Source organism: Dermacentor variabilis, chromosome 3, assembly GCF_050947875.1.
Source record: "Dermacentor variabilis isolate Ectoservices chromosome 3, ASM5094787v1, whole genome shotgun sequence".
In the NCBI taxonomy this organism is placed as follows: Eukaryota; Metazoa; Arthropoda; class Arachnida; order Ixodida; family Ixodidae; genus Dermacentor; species Dermacentor variabilis.
In genome coordinates, this window is record NC_134570.1 from 227,779,066 (window position 1) to 227,794,158 (window position 15,093).

The following is a 15,093-nucleotide window of genomic DNA, read 5'->3' on the forward strand; positions in this document are numbered from 1 at the left end:
GGCAGCGCCTGTACGTCTCTCGGTCATGTGCCTCGTGCTCAGAGTCAATGACACGAGCTCGAAGTTCTCTGAAACAAAAAAGGACCGACGATTACGTTACTTCCTAATGCGAAATTTGAGCGCAGCAAATAAGCTGTTTCACCTTTTCGATAGATTGAGGCAAAGAAATCGAGCAACACATGTATGCGCTATCACAGAATTTTTTTTTATTTTTCACACGTGTTCCTTTAACAAAGACTCCACTAGGTAAGCTTCTGCTTCGGCGGCACGCACCTCTGGATTCTGACGGCGACGGCGCTGGGCCTCTGCTCTGGCAGCTCGTTTAGCAGCAGCAGCAGCAGCAGCAGCAGCAGACGGAGGACTTCCATCGGTCGTCTCGCTCATGGCTCAGAAAGAACTGGCAGATAATTTCGCAGTGGCGAACGGCAGCGGCAATTTCGGCTCGGGCGGTGCACATATACAGATCCGCCGCCACCGATCTGGCTCTCTGATTGCCACCGCACAGGGCGAACGGCAGCGGCAATTTCGGCTCGGGCGGTGCACATATACAGATCCGCCGCCACCGATCTGGCTCTCTGATTGCCACCGCACAGGGGTTGCATTGGAGGAGGAGCGAAGAAAGGAATTAAGTTCGAGCCGGCGCTTTGACAACCGGAGACTCGCAGGAAGAGGGGGAGGGGGGCGGCGTGTACACCCAGCGGCAAACGATGGGGGCAGAAGCGCGCGCAGCAAGCGGACAACACGATAAAGGGAGGAGGGAAGAGATAGCAGCGACTGACTGATGCCGCTGACGCCGATAGTGAGTCAACCCCAGCTGCGGAGTTGGTTTCAGGGACAACGCCGCCGATGCCGACACAAACAATATGATACCCTCGCTTCCGCAGCGCTAAGAACCAGGTCTAGCCGTGGGAAGGTGGTCACGTATTCGTCGACGTGCCGGGGCCTACATGAAATAACCGGCGCGTCGGCAACTGAAGAGCACCCTATCCGCCACACAAGAACAGGGGGGGGGGGACCCTTTCCTCCTCTTTCTGCATGGCGGCGACGGTGTTCTATGCAGTCACGTTATTTTGACTCTCTAGCGGCGTCAGCGGCATCCAGCGGTATCAGTCGGTCGCTGCTAGCGCTGGGGGGATGAAAGGGGGGCGGAGCTGGTTACGAGGCCGACGACAACGCCGACGACGACGCGAAACCCAGGAACGGACGCCAAAGAGCTGCGCTCTAAAACAGCAACCATCACAGTCTGAAACAGCGTGGTACGCCGCTTCCCTCACCAACAAAATACTTCTTCTTGGTGATTTATAGTAAAACAAAAAAGGAAGAGATGTGTGCCAGCCGCGGCATCTGTTATCGAACTATGAAGCACCTGAGGTGCGGCCAGCTTAAATAAAGGGTCAGGTAGTCGAAATGAAAAAGGGGAGCGATAGGGAAAGAGGACAGGGGTATAGTTATAAAACACTGTGCAGAGAACGCGACGCCCGCCCGCGATTGTCCGAACACCGAGATAGCTTAGCACTGCAGGCGGGCGTCCCCTGACTGCATAGCGCCCGCGCGCGCATGTCCGAGATTTCACGGCGCGCGTGCTCGGCAATACATGATATTCACAAGCCGCGCGAGCGGCGCACACAGACTCCGCTTGCAGGTGGTGGGCGCCGAAGCACGCACGCGGTGCCGTCAATCGGGGACGCGCGCACACGCACGCAGCCACGCATCGCACTCACGCACAAAACATGTACAAGCCGCGCGCGCGGCGTGTCCTCTCAAGAAAAGTAAGCAACGCGCGTGGTATGCTATACTGTAACGGCTGCCCGATCCGCCGTGGATCGAGCGGCCGTTGCACTGTACGGTCGTGGTATACTGTACGACAGCGACAGTGGGGGCACCCGGCTGTATGCAATCGTCCGAAGTGACACGCGCAGAGCGTCCTGTCACTGCGTGCAACCAGCTGGAGAGGAACACAGAATCGAGCACACTTCAAGTGTGTTCGCTGCACTCGCCCAGTATTAATGCAATCATTTAATGCTTTCGTGATATAATAAATATATTTTTAGACATAGAAGCAAAAACGATGCTTTTTCTTTTGCCTTGTCTGAAAGCTCCCGTCAGTTTAAGGTAAATGAAAACTTCAGAAAAGTACTTTGGAAGCACGCGCCGAAATTTAATACGGGGGTTGAGGCATGCGCTTATTGGTATCAGTAGTCCGAAAACAACATGCTGAACATACCATCAATATGATGACAAGTGAACGTGATGTAGGCTCGCCGCCTGTAACTGTCGGTCCACAGATCGTACGTGACGGCACAGAACCTTGACCACTTAGCGACCATTTTCTTGACCTCTCCGTGCATGGCACGGTACACATTATCCAGCGCTGCTCTCGACAACGTCGTTCGGTCAGGGAGTTCTTGGAGCTCTCTGATGACTTCATATTTTATGAAGAAGTCCTACAGAAAAGAATTAGTCACTATTCGTTCACACTTACAGCAATATTATAAAAGAAAAGCGTTTAAACTGCGTTTTAGCTGTTACCCACCTGTAATCCTTCGCCATTCACAATGTTAAATGGCAGCAGGTCTCTGGCGATCAAGAGGACCAGGTCTCTGGCGTGCAAGCTCTTTCTTTACGACGTTGTCGTCTTGCGCCTGGGAATCGTCTGGAAAAATTGCTTCACCGTCGCGGCAGCCCTAGCTGCGCCCTTCTTGCAGTCGTCTTGTAGTTTGTGGGCATCCATCAATTGTCTTTGCAAGTTCGACGTGCTTACTGTGCTCGCGTAGCGTTTAACCTTGCAGCTGCGGAGGAAAGGGGAAAATATATAAATTCTCACATTGAAATGATAATACAGCTACGACCAAATTTAATAGTTTAGCTCCGTAATGAACCAAAGGTGCTCTACTCACGATTCGAACGGCTTTGGGTTGTCTTCTTTTGATGATTTGGTCAAGCAGCTCTCACAGTAGTAGTCACTTCCAACTGTCTTCTGCTTTCCCCCAGTGAGGTATGCGAAATGTCCAAAGTGTCTGAAAAAAAACTTGACTTCACCTTCGAATGCAACGGAATAATTCGAAAACTTCTAACCGGCATCTTAAACACGTCGGGGCTAGAAAACTCCATCTCGCTAGTCACACGCACTCTCGCGCTGATGCCGTCTTCGGACATGTCGCCGATTCCAGCCACAGCCGCAGAGCCCACGACCGTCAAGTCGCGATTCCCACGTTCCGAGACTACTCGTGGCGCCATGTTGCGTTTTGCAGGTTTCGGAATCGCACGTTGCGCGGCCGCGCGGAGAGCGGGGTTGCTTTTGTCTGTTTTGTTTTGCTTCATTGCTCAATTCCTTGATACGATTATCTGCCTTAGACAGAAAAAAGAATTAAAAAAGACGAAACAAAATTTCAGACGCCGGCAGATTTGCGGGGAAAGATATATTTATTCATATTTAGAGGGCGCGCCGATCACGCCGAGTGTAGTGTTCCTGTATATGCTCCCGCAGGGAGCAGAGTTGCGCATACCTTTCCCGGCGCCGCTCGCACCGCTATTGGCCGAGCGCAAAAAATGACGTCAAATGATCCACGCCGTGCGAAGCCAACTTTACGGGCGCATCGCCAACTCATGCGAATTTGTCGTTTCCGTCAGTGCCATCGCCATTGCAATCAGCGGACCGTCGATCGTGCGTTGAGAGGAGCAGCTGCGCGTTTCAGGTACGGTATTCGACGATGTGAAGTCAAGGACCTTGGTGAAGTGATACGAAACACATCGTACTGGCACTTGTATTCCAGTATGACGGGGTGCGGCGCCCCACACTGCACAAACCGCATGGAAGTCAGCCATAGGAGTAAATGCTTCAGCCAAGCAAACTAGCTGGAGACACACTGATACAATAGTGAGAGTGTTGTTGCTAACAAGTCTGGGCTTCTTGAGTTTGAATGCACCCTTCAGAGTTCAAAATTGAAATGAATAATATGTACCTCTCTCGTCAACCGCAATTTCTGAAGAGCTAGGACATCGTTGCAGAAAGCACACAAGGGAACAAGGATAAAACGGGTGCTAAGTTGGCATATGCATATTTAGTTCTCGAGCTGTGATAATTGTAATATATTCCTTCTCCGTGTGAAGTTTTGAGAACAGTAAAATTGATTCTAGTCAATGTATTGTCTTGAAGTGCACAGGCTTATTTATTTTGTTAACTAATTGCTGCTATAAAAGCTAAGCCGCAACTGTATGTGTGCTAGCTTGTGAGCATCATGTATCGGCCAGTGGAACAAAAACTTGTCGTTCATTTAAACACGCTAGAAATCTACGTTGTGCTTTGGTGAATGCTGTTTCCTGTGGGCGGGAGTGGAGTGAATGCACTGTTCAATGACGTAAAATTTCCTTGCCTCTGATGCGATAGGTCACAAAGCTTTGTAACCTGGCTTTTTGGCCAAAAGCTGCTTCGGTGATTTCATTGATTTGATACAGTGTCTTCAACTACTGGCTTTTTTCCGAGTGGTAAGAGATCAAGAAAAATGTGTTATCAGATTACAGTCTGCACTGTGTGAATAATTACTCTGTAAGTTTGCCATCTTGATGTGATTAGTGCAATAAAAATAACCTACTCTTAATAGCTTGTTGCCTTTCCAGTTTCTTTAATTCTGCCCCCAAGGTTCCAAGAACCAGCACACTTGGCCTGCTGCAAGCAGCCGTTCATGCATTCCCTTGTATGAAATAAATTTGATCTAGAAGCTCTTGCATCTTGAATCTTTTTCTACTTGCAGATTTGCTGCTACTATATAGCTGATTAGTCTGCGGTATGAATGAATCGTAAAAGCAAGCTTTGCTTAAAATGTGCGCATGTGAACATTTGAAATGCGCTTAAATCTGTGTCTGCACCGCATGTATCGAAAACGTGCAGCTGTTGTGAACGATGGTTAGTGATAAATGACGCTCTGTTAACGGTCACTGACATAACTGCAGGCACGATAGCTCTCTTGGCGACGGTCATTAATCGGCTGGTTTCGGCAGCCAAAATGCGCTAAGTGTCCACCTTACGTGTGTGAAGTTTTAAACACTCTTAAAAACATTTCTTGCTTTCTGACAGTGATAAGACAACCTCATATGCATGCTGAAAATCATTGCACCGCGTTTTGTGGCAACGTACTGCGCGTTTGCGAGCGAACTTTGGAGCTGTTCGAGCCACGGGAGTATTTTATTTTGGGGAATGGAAGGCGGTCCTACCCCCTGTTTGTACGTTCATGTGTGTGTTTGTATATGCGTGTTTACATAGGTACATACAAAGTTTCGGTTGGTTGGAAGCCCACCCCCTACGACTGCACGAATGACTCGTTCGAGCGTAGCCTGTATTAAGAAGTGCCCTTTGCTAACGCCTGCGAACAATTGGCGCTTGTAGCTCGCGACCACTAGAGAAAAAGGCGGAACACCGCGCGGCATTTGGCGCCTGCGCGCACGAGGAGTGGCTTCGCTGCAGAGCTGGATCACGACGGCGGACCTCGCTACTCTGCTCCCTGCGGGAGCATATACAGGAACACTAGCCGAGTGTAAAACCCCTCAAGTTTCAAAAGTAGCGCCATTCTTAGATCTTTCCGCCACCCCGCTCACCCTGGCGCGTCCTCCTCCACGTCTCCTGTCGCCCCAGCCTCCTCCGCTCTCCCATTGGCCAATCTATGTCACGTGGAAGTAGGCGCCGCGCTTTTGAACATTTTTTCTTTCCAGCGCGGAGCAGGCGCCGCGCTTTTGTATATTTTTTTCTTTCCAGCGCGCGCCGACCTCCAAGTTGGGCCTGCGCCACGAAAATACGGCAGGCAGACTGACGGAGTGCGTTAGCGTAATAGAATGTGTAGGGCCGAGAACTTAATTGCGATGCCATGCTGCTGCGCCTTCGGTTGCCGCAACAGACGCAGCGAGGGCAAAAAGCTTTTTGCTTTGCCGTCCGGCGGGCGCAACGCAAAAAGAAGTGTGGATTCACAGGATCGGGCGGGCTGACTTCAAAGAAGTGGCAAAGAACGCACGGCTTAGTGAAGTAAGAGCCACGGCTACTCAGAACCTCTTATTTCGAGCCAAGTTCACGCCTTCCGATTCGAAAAAGTGTGTGTTCATGCTCTGCGTGCTTTTTAGCGCGTTGTTTGACTTCTTTTTTCGAATGTGCTCTCTTTGTTTCATGTAGTTTCGTCTTGCGGTGAAATGCACGCATCTGCAGCTGGCCTGTGACATAAAAGCGACCTTATTCAGGGTGTGTTTTAAGCTCCACGAGAAGTTAGCACATTCTCAACGCTTTTGCAAGGCTCAATATGACTTACGATGCGGTCTTTTAGCTTCGAATGTACGCCCGCATGTATTGATTTGGTTTGTGGTGATTAACGTTTTTAACGTTCCGAAGCGACTAAAGCGAGGATGCAGGTCGTAGTGGATGGCTCCGGATAACTTTACCTAGCTAGCCTGGGGATGTTTACCGTGCACTTTGATCGTAGAGTTGTACGTGGGCCGGTAAATTCCTCGTTGGCGTTTCATAATACTCGCGCAGGCGCGCTAGCGCTGCTTTAGAAGTTGGCGCCTCGGTGCGATTGTATTCAATAAATTTTATTTACTAGTTATAACACCTTGCCAATATTTCGTATTATTGACGGCGCCTCCAGGGCACCAAAGTGGCAACGGGAACACCAAAGCTAGAACCAGGGCTGGAAGGGGCTCGTCGAAGCCTGTGCATGCCAAGGGGGTATAAGATCGCGGACAGCCAATTTTGTATGCGAACACTCCCTGCGACGCCTGCATTATTGTAATGTCACGTGCTCTTCAGAGGCCTCCGTCAGCCATTACATGTGCCCTCCTGGAGCAGTACTTGTAAAAAAAATCAATCGTCACGATTACCAAAGCACCCCGCAAAAAAGCGGCCCTGTTGTCAGGCATTGCTGACCGCAGACAGTCGGAATCTCTCACGCGCCGGCCGAACAAAAGTATCTTGCAGGTACGTAAATGAACCTACGAAGCCACGTACACATACTTTCACGCTGTCAGCGCCTGAAACTTTCGTAATTGCGCGCGTGTTTTAGTACACCGCGTGCTTGCGTCGTGTTTCAGCAACACGAACTCTAAACATCGCGCTCTTTACGCCTTAAATACGCCTTGAATTATGGTCCTTTTCTCTATTTCTTCCGCAATTCCAACACGAAATTCTAAAGGCCAGTTACCGACTAACGAAGAAAGATCTCGATTGAAAAAACTGCTCCGCAGGGCTTGAACGAACTTTTCTGCGGATTTCCTCCCGTAGCGTGTTAGCCGTCGTCTGCTACGGCAGGCCCACCACTGGCGGCGCCACCGTCGAGGCCGCGCCGAGCGGAGGAGGAGGGAAGTAAATGGCGCTACTTTGGGAGATTGAGGGGTTTTAGCCGAGTGAAAACGTCGGCGGCGGCGGCCGAAGCCTCGGCGCACACCTCTATCGGTGACTCACCGGGGAGGCCAAGATGACAGCTTTTTCTTGGCCGCCATTTTCCTCTTTATCCCGCCCTTCGAGGCGGCCATCTTGTGTGTGCGGAATTTTGCCGCACACTCCCGTGAGTTTGTGGCATGTCCACCGCCACAAACCGTGGAACTATATCACTGTGGAACGCACTTGTGAGGGGCCCGCACCCCCTCCACAAGCGGGGCTTGTTGCCCGCAGAGTCCGCACGTGTTCTGCTGCGTGTTGGGACAAGCACCCACTCGGTGGCCGACAGCCCCACACAGGCCGCAGGCCGGGATTGTCCGGTAGTAAGTTTGCACTGGGATGAGCATGTTCTAATAGTGCACAAAACGCGGTTTCTCCCTCCCGGCGAAGGTTACCCGAGCTTTGTTAGAGGAGCCGAATTTCCTCACCTCGACAATGGTGCCTGCTCTCCATTGCACCTGCTCTCGAAGTGGTTCAGAGGTGTCACAGTTGCTGACGACGATGACGCCGTGGCAGATATCGCCTCCGTCTTGCCTAAGGTATCCGTGGAGCGGAATCGCCCCACGCTCGGTGTTGATTCGGAAGTCCCCGAGAAGCCGATCTGCCGCCACCGGGTTCGGGGTGTGGATCAATATCAGGTTTTGTTCACGGCACGGCAGAACCGTAACAGACCTTGCCACCTCAAGCCCGAGGTAGGCCGTAATGGCGGCACCGTAGCGGTTCTCCGAAAAGGCTTGGTGCAGCGACACATGTTCGCGTGGCTTGAGCACGACCACGAAGTCGTCAGGGCCCGGTTTTGGAAATGGCCGAGGCTTCCAGTTGGTAAAGGCCTTGCGTTTGTTTCCCGCAGCGCGCGAGGCGGGAGGCTGCGTCTTGCCGGCCGGTGTGCCGGAGGCCGGGGTGGCGATGGACGCCGCCGTCTTGGCTTGAACGAGCGAGCGACGCGCGACCGCTTCAATGAGAGATTGGTGCCGAAATGTCGGAATAGGGGCGGAGTTTTGGTCTCCTGATATTGAAACCGTCGTCCAGGCCATGGCGTCGGGATCGTAACCCCTCAGGAATGACGCGGGAGCCCTCATTTTACCTCGGGAGGCCGGTTCCACGCCGCCGGGCGTCGGCGTCACCGTGTGGCCTAACGGCGTCGCCCACGTAGGCGGATGTAATTCGGTCGTAAAATCTTCAGGAGTGGTCTTACCTGGTGAACATTAGTATCCACGTGGTCCAGACGGTTTGCTGCGTCGATTGACGTCGGTCTTGCTGGGGTGCAATAGATTGAGCCGTGACTCCAGCCGAAAATCGCCGGTACCGATACACCACACGTCTTACACCGTTGCGCGCTAGCAGTGTCTCCTACCTGGGCCGATCCCGAAGATATTGCAACTCCGACGCGAACCGCGGCGGAGGTGAAGCCGGTGTTTAGCACGCCCCATACGTGGGCCGATCCCGAAGATAGTGCAACGCTCACCCGACCCGCGGCGGAGGTGAAGCCGGCGTTAGGCACTCCCCATACGTGGGCTGATCGCAAAGATAGTGCTATGCCGACCCGACTTCTAGAATATATACAGCAGTCGTCCTATGATTAATACTTATCCCATTTATCGCTGCAATTATTCCTTTTTTTTTCTTTCCCGTAACTGCGGATGAGCTATGTGCCATGGTATTAGCTCTAAAGAATTCTAGCCCTGGCTTTGATAATATTTCTGTATTTCATCTAAAACTTGTTGCACCGCTTATTTCTGATACACTTTGTATTATCATTAATAGTATTGCTACTGAACAGTATTTGCAATGACGAAGAGGCGAGCAGTGAGAAGACGACGACGACGACTGGAGGCTATCGCAGGCTGTTGCCTCTTGGCCAAGTGCGGCGTATTCCCTTGTAAATATACTTGTATATAGCTTTTCACCTGCGTCTTCCTTCGTAACATATCTGGTGAAGGTGGACGTTCCCTGTACCTTGTCACGGAGCTTCGCAGTGGACGGTACGTCGATCCTTCCTTCATGCCTCCCGGCGACGACAACTCGACTCAGCTGCCTCCAACACCTGCTGCCTCTTCGACTACCTACATCGCTCCCCCCCTCCCCGTGATCCTAATGTATTCTCGGGAAAAGATGGGGCAGACGTCGATGACTGGATCAGCCTGTACGAACACGTCAGCCGCAATAACCGGTGAGACCCTACTATCATGCTTGCCAACGTAGTCTTTTACCTCGGCGGCACATCTAGAGTTGGGTTTCGGACGCACGAAGATCAGCTCACCAGTTGGGATTCACTTAGGGAAAAGCTCCGAGACTTCTTCGGCAACCAATACGGTTTATACAAGACGTATCATCCAAGGTGATGCGTTATTGGTGTGAAGTATTGCGCAGAACCAATTGGGGCGACATGAAAATATAACAAAAGTGATTGACCCAGCCCCAGAAGCGTTCCTTTGGGATACTACTTTATTACCAATCCTCTGCCTGTTACCTGCTATCCCTGTGCTATGTCGTGTTTAAGTTTGAAAGAAAGGCAGCCGCTAGACAATGCGAAATGCCGAATTTTCGTTTGCTTTAACAATATAAAACACTCTATACCTTTTTAAAGGGAAAGCTTTACTAACCGCGTCGAGCAGAGCTTCGCCGTCGCCAAAAATTTGACCTTCATTTCACCACAGCTGCGTCGTAGCCTTGCCAACGCATCACGTGACTCGCCACACCGAGGCTTGGCGCATGCACTCTGCAGCTGCGTCGCCACGTGACCACGTGACTAAGAGGAGCGCCGCGCTCGCCTAGTCAATGCGAGCTCGGCCATTGACGAGAGTGAGGCCGGGCCGTCTTCTCTGAGCGCTCTGCGGGAGACTTTGAGCCGTCGTTGCCAAGAGGCGCCTGACCACGCCGCGGATATCGCCCGGCTAACTGCTTCACTGGGGAGGGTCTGGAATGCAGCAGGCGTCGCACCGTCGAGATCAATGTAGCGACTGCGTTCACGCCCTGTCCGTCTGCTCTTTGGCGCTGCGCATGTTCGCGGCGTCTCTTTGCATGTCTAGGACTTGCGCTTTCCCTGTGGCACAACAGGCGTCGCGTCGTCGATAGATGCGTGTCTACCCATGCCTAACCACAGTCATGTGTAGCCACCGACCTGGGCACAGCGGTCATACCTGGCTTAACGATGATTGTATACCTAAGTGTAATAATTACAGCTAAATGAAAGGTTAACGAAGTGAAACCAAGACTCAACCAGGCTAAACCAAGCTTCCGCTTTGCATATCCAGCGTTAGGTGAGATAAGCCGCAGCCAATTTTTAATCAAGATAGTACATCATTTATCTGCATAATAGATAATTGTTTAAACTGATTGTATTTTGTAGCAAGGTTCTCAGAACAAGTTGATAAGTGCCTTTCTTGCTGGGAAACACTATATAATTATTTGAAGGCTGACTCTGTCTGGCTCTGCTTCGCATTTTATTAACTATATACCAAGAAATATACTTGTAATTTTAAACATCATCACATTCGTGCCTTAAGAGCACCATGATTTAATATAAAGGATTTAATTGATTTAATGTGAGCCAAACTTCTTGCTTCACACACCTTGCTAATTTATTTATTTATTTTATCCATTTAGAATATACTGCGGTCACGAAGGACCATGCAGGTGGGAGATTGTTTATACAATTGCACAGTTTTGTGGCACGAAAGAAGCCGCACACAAGCACAAAAAGTGGATAATACAAATCAAACGTATTAGTGTAACCAGAATCATTAAGAGAAACCGGTTGAACCTGCCCAGATAAAATGTTACAGCTCATAGGAGGGCGCAAAATAATACAGCTCACAATCGAGTGCAATACATATAACAGGAAGATGAAAAAAAAAGAACTCTCCCCGAAATACGTCGGGGGTACAAATTCAATGTTCTGCAAATTATGAAATAACACTGCATCAATAAAACATTTAGATTCTAAAGAAATGACAAAATATACTACCAATAGATCAAGTAGCGCACGATAAAAACCACTTGCAGACTGCGATAAAAAACAATTTTTAAGACACGAATTCCAATCAGTAACAGTTTGCGGGAAAAATCAGTACTTGAAAACGTTTTTTTTTAATACGTCTTTATTTCTGCGTTTAATAGGCCAAGCCTTGCGGCAGAAAAGGGATGCTCTATGGGGGAGGGGGACCGGTGCTCTCTCTTCCTCGAGGTGGAGTGGTCCCAAGGTCGGCTCTGCAAAGAGGCGGCCAGGCCCTTCCTTGTCCCTGAAAAAGTCCAAAAAATCACTCCAAAGCTGGACTGACTCCTTGAGCCCGATGTGCGATGGCGGGTCGAGCCACTCCTGCAGGGTGCGAGGTCGGTTCCCGCCCAGGGAGCGTAGTGTCCTTTCTCGGACCGTGTCAAAGGCAGAGCAGCTCCGCAGAAGATGTTCGGCCGTACCTCAGGCCGGGCATGCCGGGCACTTAGGGCTCGGGTATGAGTGCGGGTTGATGAGGTGTAGCCTTGCTGGTGACAGAAGTTGGCCGGTCTGGGCTCGGCCAAGAAGAACCGCCTCTATCCTGCGAAATGTGCTGGGTGAGCGTTTGTGCGCGTTTGATACGGAAGTTTGTGAGCATGCCGATTTCTCGACGTCCGCGACAAGAATGGCTGAATGTATGCGCGCGCATTCACATTCATTTTGTTGTGATAAAGAGAGAATAAAAATTTGTCTCGCTATTTTCCTGCACTGCTCTAAGGTTGGGATCTTGTTTACCAGCTATATGGACGACGGTGAATCTGTTCTCTTATACTTGTTAAATATGAAGCGTACTGCCCGCCTCTGGACCACCTCGAGCCTATGCTTATCTTTTTGATAGTAGGGATCCCAAACTACGCTCGCGTATTCAACTTTAGACAAAACAAAAGTGTTGTAGACAAGAAGCTTTGCACTGGATGGCGCGTTCTTTAGATTGTGTCTAAGTAAACTGAGTTTCCGAGTAGCTGCTGTACAAATGTTTTCAATGTAGGAGGAGCACTTAAGGTTATTCGTGATTGTCAATCCCAAATATTTGTATTGTGTGGTTTGTGTTATGGTACTGTTATTAATATTATACGTGAATAAATATGCTTGTCATTTATTGGTTACGCGTAGCAGCACAGTTTTCGGCGAGTTCAAAGACGTTGACCATGTTGTGCACCATTCGTGAATTTTCGCTAGACTACAGTTTAAAGAAATCTGGTCGTTCTGGCTCGTCACCTTCTTGAAAATCAAACAATCATCAGGAAAGAACCTAATTTGAACATCAGGACACAAGCAGTGGTAATATCGTTCACATACATGAGAAAAAGAATGGGTTCCAAACGCTTCTTTGAGGCACGCCAGACGTAATAGGCAAACGCTTGGACGATTACCCATCGACATCCACAAACTGAGTTCAGTTGGCCGAGTACTGTTTCATCCAATTTATAATAAAAGATGGTAGGCCAAATCTGTGAAGTTTGCTTGTCAGTTTACTGTGGGATACACGATCAAAAGCTTTGCGGAAATCCAAAAATACTAGATCAATCTGCCCGGCCGAATCGAGGGTTGAAGCGATCTCATGAATAGTAGTAGTAAGCTTTGTGGTTCTTGAAAGCTTTTTGCGAAATCCATGCTGGTGATTAGATAGCAGTTCATTGCGCTCAAAGAATTGGGTTATGAAATGTACGAGGATGGGCTCAAGTATTTTGCAGCAGGATAAAGTTAGGGATATCGGGCGTAAGTTTTCATTTTGTAAGCGGTCTCCTTTTTGTGAACTATTACTACCCGGGCGACACGCCAATCATCTGGAATGATAACCAGTTTTCAGCAGGAACGAAAAATCGCAGCCAGAATATATTGTTACGGAAGGGTTAAAGAAGAGAGAGAGGAAGAAGAAGATCGCGAGACGCTGGCTGCTGCGTTTTGTTATTAGTCAGCCATTTTAACCCAATTGACTCTCCTTGTACATATACTGTAAATGCATTCTTATACTCACAACATACCCGTAACATATTGGCGGGAGGTGCGGGGTACCACGGCTGGAAACGGAGCTCCGCAGTGGACGTCGCGTCACCGTTCTCCCCACGAATGACGGTGAGCACTCGGGACCAACGTCGTAGCGACCTCCAACGTCACCATCGAACGCTACGTCACTGTCCCTTTCGGTTGTGGTTGTGCAACCCAAGGATCCCGGAACTTTCTGCGGGACTGATGGCGCCGACTTTCACTTTAACTTACACTTTATTTCCTTAAAGACCCCTCTTCAGGGCATTACATAAGGGGCGGGTTACAAGGAATTTGAGAAACAAAGAATATCAATATGTTACAAGGCATAATGCGAAGCATCTATGAAGGCAGATGAGCTGGGTATAGAAACGATGTGCGCAAGGCCATTCCAGTCTTTGGCTGTTCGAGGGAAAGAAGAATATGCAAGGGTGACAGTGCGCGCAGCGCGTGGACGAGCTACGTTTAAGGAATGTCCTATGCGATGGGATGTATGCGTGACGGCGGCACGGCGCCAAGGTATGTGGTGCACGATTGAGTATCCTGTGGTAGAATTTGTGAAATAATGATAAGCTGGCAATTAAACGGTGTTGGAAAAGGGTTTGTATGCCAGATTACGCTTTTAACGAAGTTACGCTGACATTGCATGAAAAAGCGGACGGAATGAACCCGATGGCCCGATTCTGAAATGCCTCAACGGCGATGATGAGGAAAGTCTGGCGAGGGCTCCAAATGTTTGATGCGTATTCTAGTTTGTGTCGTATTGGCGTCGTATAAGCTAATAGTTTCACATGCTGCGGTGCGTTTTTTAAATGATGTCGTAGGAACCCAAGTGATTTGTTAGCTGAAGATATAACGTTTGTCACACCAGTCCACACACACCAGTCCACACACCAGTCCAGATAACTTGAGACACTAACACCCAGGTACTTATAACTGTTTACACACTGAATTTGTTCGTTAGCGATTTCGTATTGAAATACCAAGGGGTTAGAACGGCGAGAGAACGATATTGCTCTACATTTAGTAGGGTTTAGGACCATTAACCAATGTTTACACCAATTTCGAATGTTGTTCAAGTCTCCCTGAAGGGCGATTTGATCATTATCGTAAGCAACTGAGCTGTAAATGACTCAATCATCAGCTTACATGCAGATTTCGCACAACACGTGTAATGGTAGATCATTAATTTATATTAAAAATAGGAGGGGGCCTAGCAGAGGGCCCTGAGGGACGCCTGGCGTTACGGGTAGGGGCTCAGAAGTATTGTTATTGCTGGACACCGACTGCATGCGATTAGTGAGGAATTGTTCTATCCATGTTAAAACCGCAGGATGTAGGTTTAACCGTGAAAGTTTTAGGACCAGTCGTTGGTAAGCTACTTCGTCGATTGCTTTTGTGAAGTCAAGGAAAATTGTGTCAGTCTGTACGTTGATATCCAGATTTGAGTGTAGATCGTGAAGCAATATAGCCAATTGTGTTTCGCAAGTTAGTCCCTTGCGGTATCCGTGCTGGGATTGGTCAAAGAAATTGTTCGTATCAAAGAAGTTAATTATATGGGTGTATACGACATGTTGCATGTTCTTACAGGGCACCGACGTGATGGAAATGGAGCGGTAGTTCAAAGGCAAACTTTTATTGCCCGATTTGTAGACTGGAACGACTTTGCTCATGTTCCACTCTTTCGGGAGATTTCCGG